We start from the raw sequence: 16,430 nt of genomic DNA, 5'->3' as shown, positions 1-16,430 counted from the left end.
TGGTAGAGTTTTATTACGTGTTCACTGAGGGTTGTGTCTTACTCTAGACATATTTAACTATTACTGTGCATTAGAAAAAGCCAACGTATAAATAATTAAAAGCATAATTTAAAATTATGTTTGATCAGATAATACTTACACATGACAAGTTTGGTGAGATCTCCAGTACTTACACTGATGACAAGTTTGATCAGATTAAGTACTTACACTGACGACAAGTTTGATGAGATCAGTACTTACACTGATGACAAGTTTGGTGAGATCTCCAGTACTTACACTGATGACAAGTTTGATCAGATTAAGTACTTACAGTGATGACAAGTTTGATGAGATCCAGTACTTACACTGATGACAAGTTTGGTGAGATCTCCAGTACTTACACTGATGACAAGTTTGATAAGATTAAGTACTTTCACTGATGACAAGTTTGATCAGATTAAGTACTTACACTGATGAGAAGTTTGTGAGATCTCCAGTACTTACACTGATGACAAGTTTGGTGAGATCTCCAGTACTTACACTGATGACAAGTTTGGTGAGATCTCCAGTACTTACACTGATGACAAGTTTGATAAGATTAAGTACTTTCACTGATGACAAGTTTGATCAGATTAAGTACTTACACTGATGAAGTTTGTGAGATCTCAGTACTTACACTGATGACAAGTTTGATCAGATTTAGTATCTACACTGATAACAAGTTTGATCAGATCCACTACTTAAACTGCAGATCTCGGTAACACAGTGATCTAACGAAATAGAAATAACTTTGTTTATATCAGTATGTAGAATGATATGGCTTTACCATCTTTACAAAATAATCCAAAACACACATCTGACAATATAAAATATCACAAGTATTTTGTTCAAATGTTGCTTATTTCATTACCAACAGGTAATTTTAACATGGTAACAAAACTAACATGCTAGCCAGCCATGGTAACAAAACTAATGTTTTAATCAACGTTTATTGTTATCCAAATCAGATATGTGATGACTGGACTTATGATCTGAAACTGATCATCTGAGCTCACACTATATCCACTAGATTTGCATAAGCTTCTCTCACTTGCCTCTTTTAAAGTCAATCATAGAATTTAAAGTATTTCAAATTGTTTCTGAACAATGTCCAGACCTCAGTAAAGAAATATTGATGTTTTACCACTTGAAAAACCATCAGATGGATGAAAACTGGCCGATCAGAGCAGGTTAATACAAATTGGTTACATGTACCATTAGCATGAATGTAGCACTATATCCAAACCAATATTACACATCTGGACAGCTTCATTCAAAACACAAACAGATGACCAGTATCTGCCAATTTAGGTCACCCACAACTAAAACTATTACCAGAGAACCAGTCTTAACAATGCCATCCGTTTACCAGACATAGCGGAAACTGGATAATGTGTCAATGTACAGAAGGTTAGAGCCAGACTTTACGTGGTAAACTGAATGATGTATCAGTTATGGATGGTTACACACTCAGTGAGGTGTATTCTCATCACAACAAGTGACACAAGATATTTTTACAGATAAGTTAACCATTTAGAGATAGTTTGTGGGCTAATTTCGAAATAGTTATTACATTGACCATAATTTAATAGGAGATGATGTACATACTATGTACAGCTGTCAATGTACCCCCTACTTAATTAAGACATCTTTAGATGTCTTAAGAGTACATCATAGGTTATAATGGCGATAAACTTTATAATGTTTAGGTACATTTGTATAAACAAATAATGGCTATAAACTTTATAATGTTTATGTACAGTTATATAAACAAATAATGGCGATAAACTTTATAATGTTTATGTACAGTTATAAAAAGAAATAATGGCTATAAACTTTATAATGTTTATGTACAGTTATATAAACCAATAATTTTTAAAAATACATTTTGACATATATCTCTGCTGTGTTAGTACTTATTTTGTTTTTAATGTAATTACTAATGGTGTTTGTCTGATAATTTTATAGATATAATAAACTGTTATTAGTCCCATATCTCTGTGTTGTTTTATAAATGTATCTATTGTTGAAGGAGTTATTCATACAAAGCTTTTAGTTGAATTTTATTCAGTTTGTTTAAAGTTAGGCACAAAACTAAACAATGAGATATGTTTGCTCTTCCTACCATGGGTATCGAAACCAGTTTCTAGCAATGTAAGTCCGAACACATACTGCTGTGAATTTTATTCAGTGATTTGGAAAGTTACAATATGTCATCATGCTAATAACATTCAATTATTAATACTTTAAACAGCAGGCATAATTCATGTTGTGATAAACAATCTTTAAAAACCTGAGAAATAAAAAATAAACACACATGTACACAGAAAGTGAAGCCATTTTTATATCAATACAAACCAAAGCTAAAACTACTGTAAGAAACATACTAGAGAATAGTGAGTGTTTAATTTCAAATAATGAAAAGTTACTTATCTATAAATTCAAATATTGAATTACACCATTAAAAGGACTGAAAACAAACCAGATTCATATGAAACAGTTGTCATAAACAAACACTGTCTTTTCACTTTACCAATACTGAAGTAAAAAATGATTAACACTTGACAATATAATTATGAAGAATTTAACAATCATTAAGTCATGAAATAATCCAAATAATAACACAACACTAAGCAGTCTTGCTTATCCAGAAATCAGCCCTTCTTCAATAAAATTATTATCAACAATTTTAACACTATATACAAACACTGTTCTTAGTTCATATCCGAAGTCTTCTTTTATAGACTACACCAACATTTGTTCTCCTCTCTTCTCTCATGAATTATATTATTGGATAATGATGTTATTGTGCAGTAAAGGCCCTCTCTCTACCAATAGGAGAGTGATGTCAATTCCATGTTTGCTAGCTCCATCTGTACTCATAAATCTTCATTATTGATCAGAAAAGAAGTCGTAAGTTCCTAAAACAAAGTATACACATCAGGAAACTTGTGAGTGAAGTGGCTATTTAATAGGTGGAACAGGGTACAGATGGTCTACTATGAGGTACATTGCTCTTAATACATTATAATCTGTAAAGCAGATTCACTGGATAGATGTTCATGAGGTCGAGTGTTTAAAAATAAAGAGTTAAAGATCTGGTACTTACTCTATTATTGATATATAAAACCACCATGAAATTGTCAGAATGGATAATAATCAAACCATCCACTAACATTGGTACGAAATGTAAACATCTCCGTTTGATAGAATAAAGGTCGAGCACACTGATGTGGAGGAATTGCTTATGCTGGTCCAGATGTCTGAGGTGAGATAGCTATTCAGAGATGTACCACAACCAGAAAGATAAGCATCTGTGAAGAGATGTAGGTCTGGTTTGAATTGATTGTGATTTATGACATAAAACTACTTCATAAGTAGCTGAAGCCTCAAATATTGATCAACATTGGGAATAGAACCCTGGATTTTAGTGTTATAAGTCCATAAACTTAAAATTGATCCATCGATAACCCAACAGTACAAAAAACTAAAATAAATAGTATACGTCTGCATGTAAAATATAAGTAACTTTACACGTGAAACTGGTTAATGTCGTCCTTGTGTACAGTGAGCTTATAATATAAATCAGTCAGTTATGAAGTTAACTGGAAATTCTTTGTTTTCCAGAACGAGAGTTTAGGTGGGAGTTGCCTGAAAGCTAGTGTCACGCAAATACTTAAGAAAGATGCTAACAGAAGATAAAATCTTTCTTTGAAATGGTATCTAATTGAAACAAATTTTTATGTAAGAAAATGTTAACTTTCCAAAATCAGATCTGTGGTGACTAACCAGCAGGAGATAATACAAGGGGTGGGGGGTTCCATCTTCTCCTTTACATTTGATGATGTGTTAAAATCTTCCTTTTTTGTACTTTTATGTTTTGCATGTTGTTTGTTAGTGTTTCCTTTATTTTATAGTTGTTTATTAACTAAAGTTTCAAAATTCACTCTAGATGAAATTGAATCTTGAATTTCATATGAATTTTAATACCCTTTTCACTGAGGAAAATTTTCAAACATTTCTCAAAGGGGCTGAATTTTCTTCCTTTTATTTTAGGTTGATCCACTTCTAATCTGTCTTATACTGAAATTATTTCTATTTTGAGAGTCATGTCTATGATGGAAGTCCCTATACCTTTGACTCATACTTACTTTCACACGTTACTGAGTATGATTGAATTAATGGAAGATTTCTGTAGGTTCACTGAAATTCTCTATCAATCCCTATCTATTCTACAAGATCCTTTGTATCAGTTGAATACTCAACGTCTGTATACATTTACCACCTATCTAAGAAAGAAAAGCCTCTCTTTTTTGGGCCTTCGTACCACATCCTTCAGCTCAGATGGTAAATTAATTTATTCAGGATTATACCAAGGTATCCACATACCTGCCTATTTCCACACATTAAAATTATATAGATATGATGAAAAATCATACGTACAGTAACAGAACAACTTATTACACATTGATTTTCTAAGACAATTATCATAAACTCTTGCATTTCAAACTTTCCAACATCAGTTTAATAAACAACACCATAATAAACAGAAAAAAGTTTAAACAAAACATCACTGGTGATGAAAAATGAATTAAGAAGTGTCATGAGATAAAAGTAAAGATACAGAATGGAACACAGCTGTGAAATGATGTACACATAATGAGAGAAGATACAGAATGGAACATAGCTGAGAAATGATGTACACATAACAAGAGAAGATACAAACTGGAACATAGTTGTGAAATCATGTACACATAATGAGAGAAGATACCGAATGGAACACAGCTGTGAAATGGTGTACACATAATGAGAGAAGATACAGAATGGAACACAGCTGTGAAATGATGTACACATAATGAGAGAAGATACAAACTGGAACATAACTCAGAAATGATGTCCACATAATGAGAGAAGATACAGAATGGAACATAGCTGTGAAATGATGTCCACATAATGAGAGAAGATACAGAATGGAACACAGCTGTGAAATGATATACACATAATGAGAGAAGATACAGAATGGAATATAGCTGTGAAATGATGTCCACCTAATGAGAGAAGATACAGAATGGAACACAGCTGTGAAATCACGTACACATAATGAGAGGATGGCTGAATACTGTCCTCAAGAGGAAACGAAGTTGACAAAGCCTTAAGTTGTAGATGGAAATAAATAAACAAGCTAAATTTCCCATTGAAAACGGGAGATGAAAGAGATTAAAACCATAGGAAGTGAAGTTGTAGGCTGCATAATGAAAATCACTAATATATGAAAATAAGCTGTTACGTCATCAACATGTAACTACTTTACCTAGCCATTGTTGAGATTTGACTTATGTGAGGTAGTTCTTCTCTCACAATAGAGACAGAAATAGTAATACAAGCTTGTAAGTTCATAAGCTTAAAAATATAAGTACAAAACCAAAGTAAATCTCTATCATTTAAAAATGCATCTTTGGAATGCAGAACTATATAGGGAGCTAACAATTTGGTAGGTGGTGTCCACTCTGTTAGAAAGCAAATGTATCATCCCACTTTTGCCACTCTCTTGCTTTACATGTGGCTTTTGGACAAGCTGCACATGTACTTTCCATTCCTATATCCTTTTTCCTTTGTTCCATATCAGAGAAGATTATAACTGGCTGAGTATTCCACAATCTACAAAATCCTACTGATTATTTTGTGAGAGAATTGGTTTTAGAAAGGAATTTGACCAACCAAATAATATTAGTTGACTAAGGAACCCTCATCATACTTTCTCCAGCTGGTTTATTCCTGGGAGGTCTGGTACAGAAAAAGAGATGGAACAGTCTAGATGTATTGGTAAATAAGATAAACCAGACAGCATATCTACAATTAAGAATGTCATACTCATTTTTACATACAATTTAGTGACCTAGACTTTCAAGATGGAAAAATAATATACCTGGTTAGTGTGTTTTCTCACTGGCTTATTTCTCTTACAAAAATAACATTCCAACCAGATTCTTTGGACACTTTCCGAGGACTGCTTGTCTAGGTTCCTAAACCAAGTAAATGTGAGATCCCCAGTGACATTCCTGTTGTTACATTAGTTTCAGTAAGATATCGAATCAAAGTTAATATTTTCTTACAGATACTATACTCTCCTCACACTTCTGGTGCTTCTTTTCTGACTAATACAGAATTGAAGAATGTGTACTACAGTAAACAGGAAGTTAGCTGTGATAGTGGTGTGTGTTTTAGTGAAGAGTTGTTCTTGGACATTTACATGCTACAACGCAGCTAAATCACATTGAAACGTAGAGTAGGTGGGAGTTTCAAGGCTAGAAGAGAGTATAAACATTTTCACTCTTTGAAGGTTGCAATGAACAATAAGAATTCTTATTGAAAATAGTATGAAAACTGATATTTTAGGGTATGTACAGTGATATGATATAACTTCCTATGTATACATAACACATAAACCATCAGTTATAAATATAACTAGAAAAATAAAACTGAATATAACACATGGCAACCGATAATGTACTTAATATTTAAAATTAATTTATAAATAAAATCAGGTATAATAACTTTATATCAAACACAAAATATTTAAATAAAAATGTTGTTGAATAACTTATTGAAAAAATATGTCGAGGAATAAATATTTTTGCAAGTATAACATCGTACAACATGAAATTATATTGTGTGTGTGTTATTATAACATTATATAACATTAAATTATATTGTGTGTGTTATTATAACATTATATTGTGTGTGTGTGTGTGTTATTTTGTAATAAAGCCATATCGAGCTATCTGACATGTTCACTGATGACAATGAAAACCCTGATTTTATCCTTGTAATTCTGTAGTAAAGTGCTGTACCACCTCGGGTTTCCAAGAATTTCCAGGTATGTCAGTGTTTTTAAATATTTTAATCTAACCTAGACTGTGCTAACGTATCTACTTAAATAGATGTTACAAACTTGGGACTTCCTAATAGAGCCACAAGTCTATTCATGTGTTATTACTGATATAGTCACCAATATGGTTGCCTTCAAACTTTACTCATCTTGGCTCATTTATTGTAGATGATATTTAAGTCACAGTGTGGGGATGCTTTCTCGGTAAACACAGATGAATTCCTTTGAGATGGACCAAAATTACCACGAGGTTTCAGAGATGTCACAGAAAATTAAAGTATATCTAAGGGTAAAAATGTAGTACTACTCAGTTACACAGTTTACCACATCACTCTAAATAACAAAACATCACTGGAGAACACAAGTTACAGCAAAATATACTTTGAACATTAAATACGAACAATTAATGTGGACTTAAATCGAGAGGTGAAAATGTAAAAATGTACAAATTACATGGTCAGCAATTAAGTAATAAAGATATTTCACGAGGAAAACATCAGTACTTATTAAAAACTAGATTTATTTTAATATGTTAAATATCATGAGATCAGTTAAAATAATCTATGAAGTTTAAAAACGTATTATATTCAATTTTTACAAACTTATCACTGAGAAAGAGAATATGTTTTGGAATAAATTATCTATCACAAGTGTCAATGATGTCTTAGCTGTGTACAGTTTCAAAAATTAATGTTTTCATTCTTTATTGTACAATAAATTACTTGAATAAATATCTCTATAAATGATTCCTTTTTTAGTGAATATTTGTTAGCGCTCGTAAGAAGTTTATCATATCATATTTTACTTCATCTTTCATTATATTTTAATTTTTTACATATATTTTTCTTTTATTTTTACCTATCAATTTAACTTGTAATGAGACATATCTAATATTTATACAATAAACAATATTTAACAGTTTTACAGACATTTCAGTTTGAATAGTTTGATCTAAAACAGCTTCGTTTTTTTTGTTGTTTTTTTTAAAGAATTTCCAACTCATAAATGGGACACCAAGACTGACATTCTAATGAACATTTGGCCTGGTTTTTGAATAAATTTGGTATTAATTGAAATGTCATATTTTGTTACTAGTTTTGCCAAATGTTGATCATTTTTCTGCTGGATATCGGGAATATATGGTATGCAACAGTATACGGTTACATGATTTTTTGATTTGTAAGGTATATTTACTCTTGTTGGTTGATTTTCCTTTATGTCTAGGTGTGTGCGTATAATATTTAACTATGGTTTGTGGAGGAAACTTGTTGATGTTGATGAAGTATTGTTTTATTTTGTCTAATTCATCATTAATTTTATGTGGTGAGCATATTTCGTTTCTTAGTGTGTTGAGTTTTTGTTCTGTTTCATGTGCTAAGTCCCGAGGAATGTATAGTCCGGTATGGATGATTTTTCGGTGGATTTCTGTTTTAAATTGCGTGTCGGTTCTTGTAATTTTGAGTTTAAGAAATGATATTTGATTCCTTTCTTTCTGTTCACATGTGAAGTTAATGTTGGGATAAATAGAGTTAATGTGATTAAAAAAAAATTAAGCGTGTGTTGTGTGGATGTGAATCTCGCAATCGTGTCGTCTACATATCTGTACCAGTTTAGTGGCGGATGTAATGCTGTGTTCATTGCTTGTGTTTCAACTTGTATCATAAAAATATTGGCTAGAATTGGTGATACTAGGTTGCCCATGCTTAGGCGATTTGTTTGTATATAGTTGTGGTTGTTGAACATGAAGTTTGTCTTCATTGTGGTGAATTCTGTGAGGGTTGCTGGGAATGTCTATTGATGAGTTAGAGTCTCGGATACAGAGTTCTAAGGCTATCTTACACGTTTCAGTGGTTGGGACTTCTGTAAAGAGGGATATAACATTGAAACTGGCCATTAAGGCTTTATGATTAAGTTGATTAAGATTAGACTTGAAATTATAAGAGTCTTTGATGAATGAGTTGGCTGATGTTTCATATTTGGAGAATGCCCATGCTTTGTATTTACCAAGATTGTAATTAAACAATTCATATGTGGATGTTATTGGTCATATTGGATGATCTGGTTTAAGAGGTTTGGGGATGCCGATTATTTGTGGTGTGTGTGAGTCGGTCTTGCGTAGGTAGGAATAAAGTTTTTGAAACTGTGTTGGCTTTTTCATTTTTAGTGGTAATTTGTTCAGTTGCATTTCACGTGTCTTTGTTGGGTTTGTGTGTATTGGTTTTAATTTGTTTTTTTCTCCGATAGGATGTTCTTTATTTTTTGGATGTATTCATTCATGTTCATTATGACTATAACGTTTCCTTTATCTGCTTTTAAAATTTTTATGTTTTTGTCTTGTTTTAGGTTTTTAATGGAATTAATGTCTCGTTTTGTAAGATTGTTTTTAGCTTTCTGTTGTGAAATTATGTTGATGGTTTAGTGAGAAAATTATTTGAAAAATTCGTTTAAAATGTTGTTTTTAGGTGTTTCTGGAAAATATAAATTTTTAATTTTTTTGGAAAGTTTGGCTGTTGAAAGTCAATAAAATTGTCAGAGTTGTCTTTCTGTTGGTTGTTTTCTGAGGAAAGTATCACAAGGCTCCTGGCTAGGTATTCTAAACATCTTTTAATTTCTTATGTTCGACCTTAGAACCAACCTAGAAAATAACCAATATTTGGCAAAAACTAGTCGCAAAATATGACATTCTAGTTAATACCAAATTTATTCAAAGACCAAGCACAAATCTAAGTTCTATATCATGTAAAAACTACAATGACAAACACTACACCAATATTATTTATAAAATACAATGTGATAACTGCCACGACTTCAAAATTGGAGAAACAAGTAGAACAATGGAAGCCACATTCAAAGAACACAAATAGTCACCTTCACACATAAGAAAATAACCAACATTTGGCAAAAACTAGTCGCAAAATATGACATTCTAGTTAATACCAAATTTATTCAAAAACCAAGCACAAATCTAAGTTCTATATTATGTAAAAACTACACTGACAAACACCACACCAACATTATTTATAAAATACAATGTGATAACTGCCACGACTTCTATATTGGAGAAACAAGTAGAAAAATGGGAACCAGATTCAAAGGACATAAAAAGTCACCTTCACACGTTTTCGAACACTGCAAGTCAAATAAACACAACATAACCATAAAAATCACTCATATACTAAATAAAGAATCAAACATAAACAAACACAAAATTAAAGAAGCCTTACTTATACAACAACTTAAACCCAAAATAATCCAATATAAAGGAACGCCTCTATAGCTATATTAATATAATAAAATAAATAAAATTATATATTCAAACATCTAACACCGCCCTCTACATTCTGACACTCAGTTACACAACCCCTTCCAAACATGTGGTCAGCTTCCGGTCAGTTACCTGACGATGACCGAAGAAGGTCGAAACGTTGTTCGCTCTTCCATGTAAAATATTTTCTCAACCCAATCGAGCCATTTTTGCACATGTAGTTATGATGATTGGTACGATAAAAAAAAAATCGTATATAGAGAATATAAATTGTTTGATAATTATCAAAATTTTTGTAATGTAATCAGTCAAGTAGACTAGTATATGGGAGTAACATATTAAGAAAACTCTAGTGTTTAGTAAACATAAAAGATATCACACACGGTAAAGAACAACATGGAAATGAAATCCAAAGAGCTATTGAAGTGAGTGTAAAATCTTCCAAATAAACAATTTATTCATGTCTTATCTGAATGAGGTTAAACGTTTTATAAACTTAAGAAACACCGAGATAAATTAATTCAGTCAGTATTTATTAGACGATTAGGTTTGACAGCATTATTATAGCTATTTATCTGATTGATAGTTGTACAGAAATATTTGTTCATGCTGATTACTGAATAAAGAAATAGAAGTGAATGAGTACAAGTGAATTTGTAACAAAATATTACATAACAACTATGCATTTCAAAAAAATTATAAATAATTTAATTATGGGTTCAAAGCCAGGGTGTTTTTTTAAAGTAATTATGACAATAAAAGTACTTTTGCGTTTATTTCTTTTGTATGCAGTAAGATTTTTACAGCTTCTTTGAAGGGAAGAGAAAAATCTGAAGGAATATTACGTGTTTAAGTACAAATTATTCAAAGAATAGTCAATGAACTCCGATGCATGGAGGATGTTGGATGAGCGGTTAAGCTTATGCTAACAGTAATATTTAGCTGAGTTAAGAAAACTACAACACATAACCACAATTTTGTGTTAAGATATCTAAAAAGGAGAAAACTGACAGAACCAGAATGTGTAATATTTATAATGAAGATTACACTGAAACCAGAAAATAACCAGTATAGTGATTATTTTTATCACAGTTATTAGGGTGATAACCGTGATTTACTCTTATTCAGTTACGTTTTTTCGTTTTGTAGACCTAACAAACGAAATATTTTTATTTTTCTAAGAAATATTATTTTAAGTAACTATTCCATTTCTAACAAACAAAATACTTTCTTTTCTTAACAAAGCTAGTATTTCGTTTTTAAACATATCAGACGGCCTGGCATGGCCAAGTGCGTAAGGGCGTGCGACTTGTAATCCGAGGGTCGCGGGTTCGCGCCCGCGTCGCGCTAAACATGCTCGCCCTTCCAGCCGTGGGGGTGTATAAAGTGACGGTCAATCCCACTATTCGTTGGTAAAAGAGTAGCCCAAGAGTTGGCGATGAGTGGTGATGACTAGCTACCTTCCCTTTACTCTTACACTGCTAAATTAGGGACGGCTAGCACAGATAGCCCTCGAGTAGCTTTGTGCGAAATTCCCAAACAGACAGACCGATAAACATATCAGTGAACTATTCATAAATATCTCGTTAGTTTTTAGGCCTAACAACAACAGTATTGCTGTAAAAATCACCATTTGTCGGCTGGAAAGACTAATACTTTTTTGTAGTTTTCATTACGAAAACAGTGCGATGAATTTGTTTTTGAATTTCGCGCAAAGCTACTCGAGGGCCATCTGCGTTAGTCGTCCCTAATTTTGCAGTGCAAAACTAGAGTCATCAATATGACGACACAAGTGTACACCCAATTAAATAAATTAATTGCTATCGTCCGAAAAGAAAGGATTGAAACTTTGAAATGCGCAAAACTAAGAGTACCAAAGAGACATTGTCTTGTTCACAAATTAGGCTTAAAGTACCTACCAACAAATACATTCATAATGTTTAAGAAATAATCTTTCTGTTCAAACAATACTATTTTAAATTATTATTTTATTTATGTACTTAGTAAGTATATTACTCTGTTGCAGTTTCGCAAATATGCAAATTGCTGGAACGTTTTCATTTTAGGCATAAAAAAATCACTGTAATAAATGCAGTGTCCCCTGTCGGCCAATAAAGATAAACATTATTTTAAAAAGTAAATACATTATTAAGGTTTATAGCACACACAACAGAGTATATTTAAAACATACACTGCTGGTCAAAATATTAAGGCCAATGAACAGAAAGAAAAATATGCATTTTGCATTGTTAGACTCAACCACTTATTTGAGTAGAGCTTCGAAAGATAAAAATAAGAAAAAGGAAAATAAAAAATAAAAACTTTTGAAATTAGCCTAAACATTAGCTGGTCAAAAGTTTAAGACTATAATGAAACGAAGCATTAATCAGTAAACATGTAACGAAATTTAGTAATTTGTGTTCAAGCATTAGCGTTGTCAACATCTTCCACTGACATCTCCTGTGTTACATTGGGTAAAAATATGACAAAGACGAAAAAGTTGAGAGAGTTTGAACGTGGCAAAATTGTCGAGCTGCGAAAGCAAGGTCTCTTTCAACGTGCCATCTTTGGTGAAATTGGGCGTAGTAAAACTATTGCAAGTTTCTTAAAAGACCCTGAGGGATACAGAACGAGAATTTCAAGTGGTCAGCCTAAGAAAATTTCGCCGGCATTGAGCAGGAGGGTTCGATGGGTTGTCCGGCAAGACATCAGTCGATCGTCGAACCAGATTAAGGCCCTAACGGTCACAGAATACAGCTTAAGAACAAGAAGACGGCATCTACGAGAGAAAGGCTTCAAAAACCGTAAACGTTTTCAAAGGCCTCGCCTCCTTCCACACTACGAAAGAGCTCGATTAAATTTTGCTGAGAAGCACGAAATATGGGACATAGAAAAGTGGATGAAGGTTTTGTTCTCTGATGAGAAAAACTTAACCTAGATGGTCCAGATGGCTTGTAACGTTACTGGCACAATTAGGATATCCCACCAGAGACATTTTCTACACGACACAGAGGAGGAGGTTCCATCATGATCTGGGATGCTTTCTCCTTCCATGGAACAATGGAGCTTCAGGTTATATAGGGGTGTCAAACAGCAGCTGGCTACATTGGTATGTTGGAGGGAGCATCCTTATTGACTGAAAGCCCTCGCTTGTTTGTAAATAATTGGATCTTTCAGCAGGACAACACTGCAATCCACAATGCCTGCATGACAAAGGGCTTTTTCATGGCAAATAACGTGATTCTTTTGGACCATCCGTTGATAACATTTGGGGGTGGATGGCAAGGGAAGTCTATAGAAATGGACGTCAATTCCAAACAGTGCATGATCTTCATGAAGCCATCTTTACCACTTCAAATAACATTCCAGCCAGCCTTCTGCAAACACTTATACTGAACATGCCAAAGTGAATGTTTGAAGTTATTCGCAATGACGGCCATGCATCTCACTTCTGAGACCTCTCTTTGGGCGTTTCCTACCCTGTTTAGGACTTCTTTTTGGTATTGTCTCAAACTTTTGACCAGCTAGTATTTAGACTATTTTCACAGTATTCGCATTTTCCCTATTAAATGCTAAAATAGTTTTTTGGTTTTTTTTCCCTTTTCTTATTTTCATCTTTTGAAGCTCTACTCAAATAATTGGTTGAGTCTGACAATGGAAATTCCATGTTTTTTCTTTATATTCATTGACCTTAAGATTTTGGTCAGCAATGTATTTATCTTTTGAGCATACATACGGTTTTCTAAAAACCATATTTCATCAGAATCTCTGATTTATTAAGATAAGACCCAGAATTTATTGAAAAAAAGAAATAAAAAAGATAGCTGAATAACATCTCTCATTGTTCAGTTGACTTCAATCAAGAGATTAATTGAAGATATTAAAGAATTCTCATTCACCATTGAAATAATGCCCATAATTAATTTCTAACATTCTTTGATAACTTTTGAAATGCTATTAAGAACCTTTATAGTTCAACTTCAGAAGTTACAAATTGTTAACTATATCTCAGCAGCTTTGAGAAGGTTAAACTTTTCATTTCCAATTAATCTAATTAGTTTTTGGTTTGTTTTTTAATTTCGCACAAAGCTACATGAGGACTATCTGCTAGTTGTCAATAATTTAGAGGGAAGGTAGCTAGTCTTCACCACCCACTGCCAACTCTTGGGCTACTCTTTCACCAATGAATAATGGGATTGGCCATCACATTATAATGCCCCCACGGCTGAAAGGGCAAGCATGTTTGGTGTGACATGGATTCGAACGCATGACCCTCGGATTATGAGTTGAGTGCCTTAACCACCTGGTCATGCAGGGCCTCTTTTTGTTTTTTGAAGTATAATATTGTTCACAGCAAATGTGCTGGAAAAAAAAATGACCATTTTAAAATTATGTTGTTTTAAAACCTTACAAATAAAAAGATAGTTTATTTTAAAGCAAAAATATTATATTAAAGAATGAACGAGATTACACTCATATTCGGTTTTAGATTCTGACCCAAGTTTCAAAACAGAAAATACATGGATTTCACTCCAGGTGAAAGAGCATGATGTTCATAATATTTTTTTGGTTATGAGAATTGTATGGTTACACAAAACCATGTAACATAACGCAGTAAGATTATTTCACTTTTATTCTGTAAAAATGTATTTCAAGTGTGGTAGAATCTACATTATTCCAACAGGCAAACAAATAATTATCAAATTATTTTTCAATTTATCAACAATTAATCAGTGGTGATGAGAAAACCCACTTGTAAAGAAAAATATATATGAAAAACGGCTGGTTTGGGTTGAAGAAAAAAAAAAGTTCAAACCAGCAGTTTTACATATGTATTTTTATCAATAATTAATTCTATTTTATGTGTATGAGAAAAATAAGTGAAAAGATGGAAAGTATACTTACATCTTAAAACTTTTCTCCCCTTCTATACATGTACCAGTGTATGTTGTTTTTTATTTCTTATAGAGCTACATGTACAAGTGTATAATGTTTTTATTTCTTATAGAGCTACATGTACCAGTGTATGTTGTTTTTTATTTCTTATAGAGCTATATGTACCAGTGTATATTGCTTTTTATTTTTTATAAAGCTACATGTACCAGTGCATGTTGTTTTTATTTCTTATAGAGCAACATGTACCAGTGTATGTTGTTTATTTATTTCTTACAGAGTTACATGTACCAGTGTATGTTGTTTTTTATTTCTTATAGAGCTACATGTACAAGTGTATGTTGTTTTTTATTTCTTATAAAGCTACATGTACCAGTGCATGTTGTTTTTATTTCTTATAGAGCTACATGTACCAGTGTATGTTGTTTATTTATTTCTTACAGAGTTACATGTACCAGTGTATAATGTTTTTATTTCTTATAGAGTTACATGTACCAGTGTATGTTGTTTTTTATTTCTTATAGAGCTATATGTACCAGTGTATGTTGTTTTTTATTTCTTATAGAGCTACATGTACCAGTGTATGTTGTTTTTATTTCTTATAGAGCTACATGTACCAGTGTATGTTGTTTTTTATTTCTTATAGAGCTATATGTACCAGTGTATGTTGCTTTTTATTTTTTATAAAGCTACATGTACCAGTGCATGTTGTTTTTATTTCTTATAGAGCAACATGTACCAGTGTATGTTGTTTATTTATTTCTTACAGAGTTATATGTACCAGTGTATGTTGTTTTTTATTTCTTATAGAACTACATGTACCAGTGTATGTTGCTTTTTATTTCTTATAAAGCTACATGTACCAGTGCATGTTGTTTTTATTTCTTATAGAGCTACATGTACCAGTGTATGTTGTTTTTTATTTCTTATAGAGCTACATGTACCAGTGTATGTTGTTTTTATTTCTTATAGACCTACATGTACCAGTGTATGTTGTTTTTTATTTCTTATAGAGCTACATGTACCAGTGTATGTATGTTTTTTATTTCGTATAGAGCTATATGTACCAGTGTATGTTGCTTTTTATTTTTTATAAAGCTACATGTACCAGTGCATGTTGTTTTATTTCTTATAGAGCTACATGTACCAGTGTATGTTGTTTATTTATTTCTTACAGACTTACATGTACCAGTGTATGTTGTTTTTTATTTCTTATAGAGCTACATGTACCAGTGTATGTTGTTTTTATTTCTTATAGAGCTACATGTACCAGTGTATGTTGTTCATTAATTATTATAGAGCTACATGTACCAGTGTATGTTGTTTTTTATTTGTTATAGAGCTACATGTACCAGTGTATGTTGT

At 32.3% G+C, this 16,430-nt stretch overlaps 2 long non-coding RNA genes across 2 annotated transcripts in view; one reads left to right on the top strand and one right to left on the bottom strand.

Annotated features, from left to right (window-relative positions):
* Positions 1–7,034, top strand: part of LOC143257454 (uncharacterized) — a 10,924-nt gene extending 3,890 nt beyond the window's left edge. Inside the window, exons 2-3 of the long non-coding RNA XR_013031860.1 lie at positions 3,646–3,737; positions 6,857–7,034. This is a non-coding gene — a long non-coding RNA (uncharacterized LOC143257454). The remainder of the gene's footprint in view (positions 1–3,645; positions 3,738–6,856) is intronic.
* LOC143257451 (uncharacterized) lies at positions 2,318–7,164 on the bottom strand. The gene is made up of 3 exons (XR_013031856.1): positions 7,028–7,164; positions 3,128–3,332; positions 2,318–2,939 (listed from the first exon to the last, which is right to left on the bottom strand). It is a non-coding gene; the product is annotated as an uncharacterized LOC143257451 (long non-coding RNA).
* Between the last annotated feature and the right edge of the window lie 9,266 nt (positions 7,165–16,430).

Source organism: Tachypleus tridentatus, chromosome 7 (assembly GCF_004210375.1).
Source record: "Tachypleus tridentatus isolate NWPU-2018 chromosome 7, ASM421037v1, whole genome shotgun sequence".
Classification (NCBI taxonomy): domain Eukaryota; kingdom Metazoa; phylum Arthropoda; class Merostomata; order Xiphosura; family Limulidae; genus Tachypleus; species Tachypleus tridentatus.
Note: the sequence above shows the minus strand (reverse complement) of the source record. Positions and strands in the feature narration are given on the sequence as shown.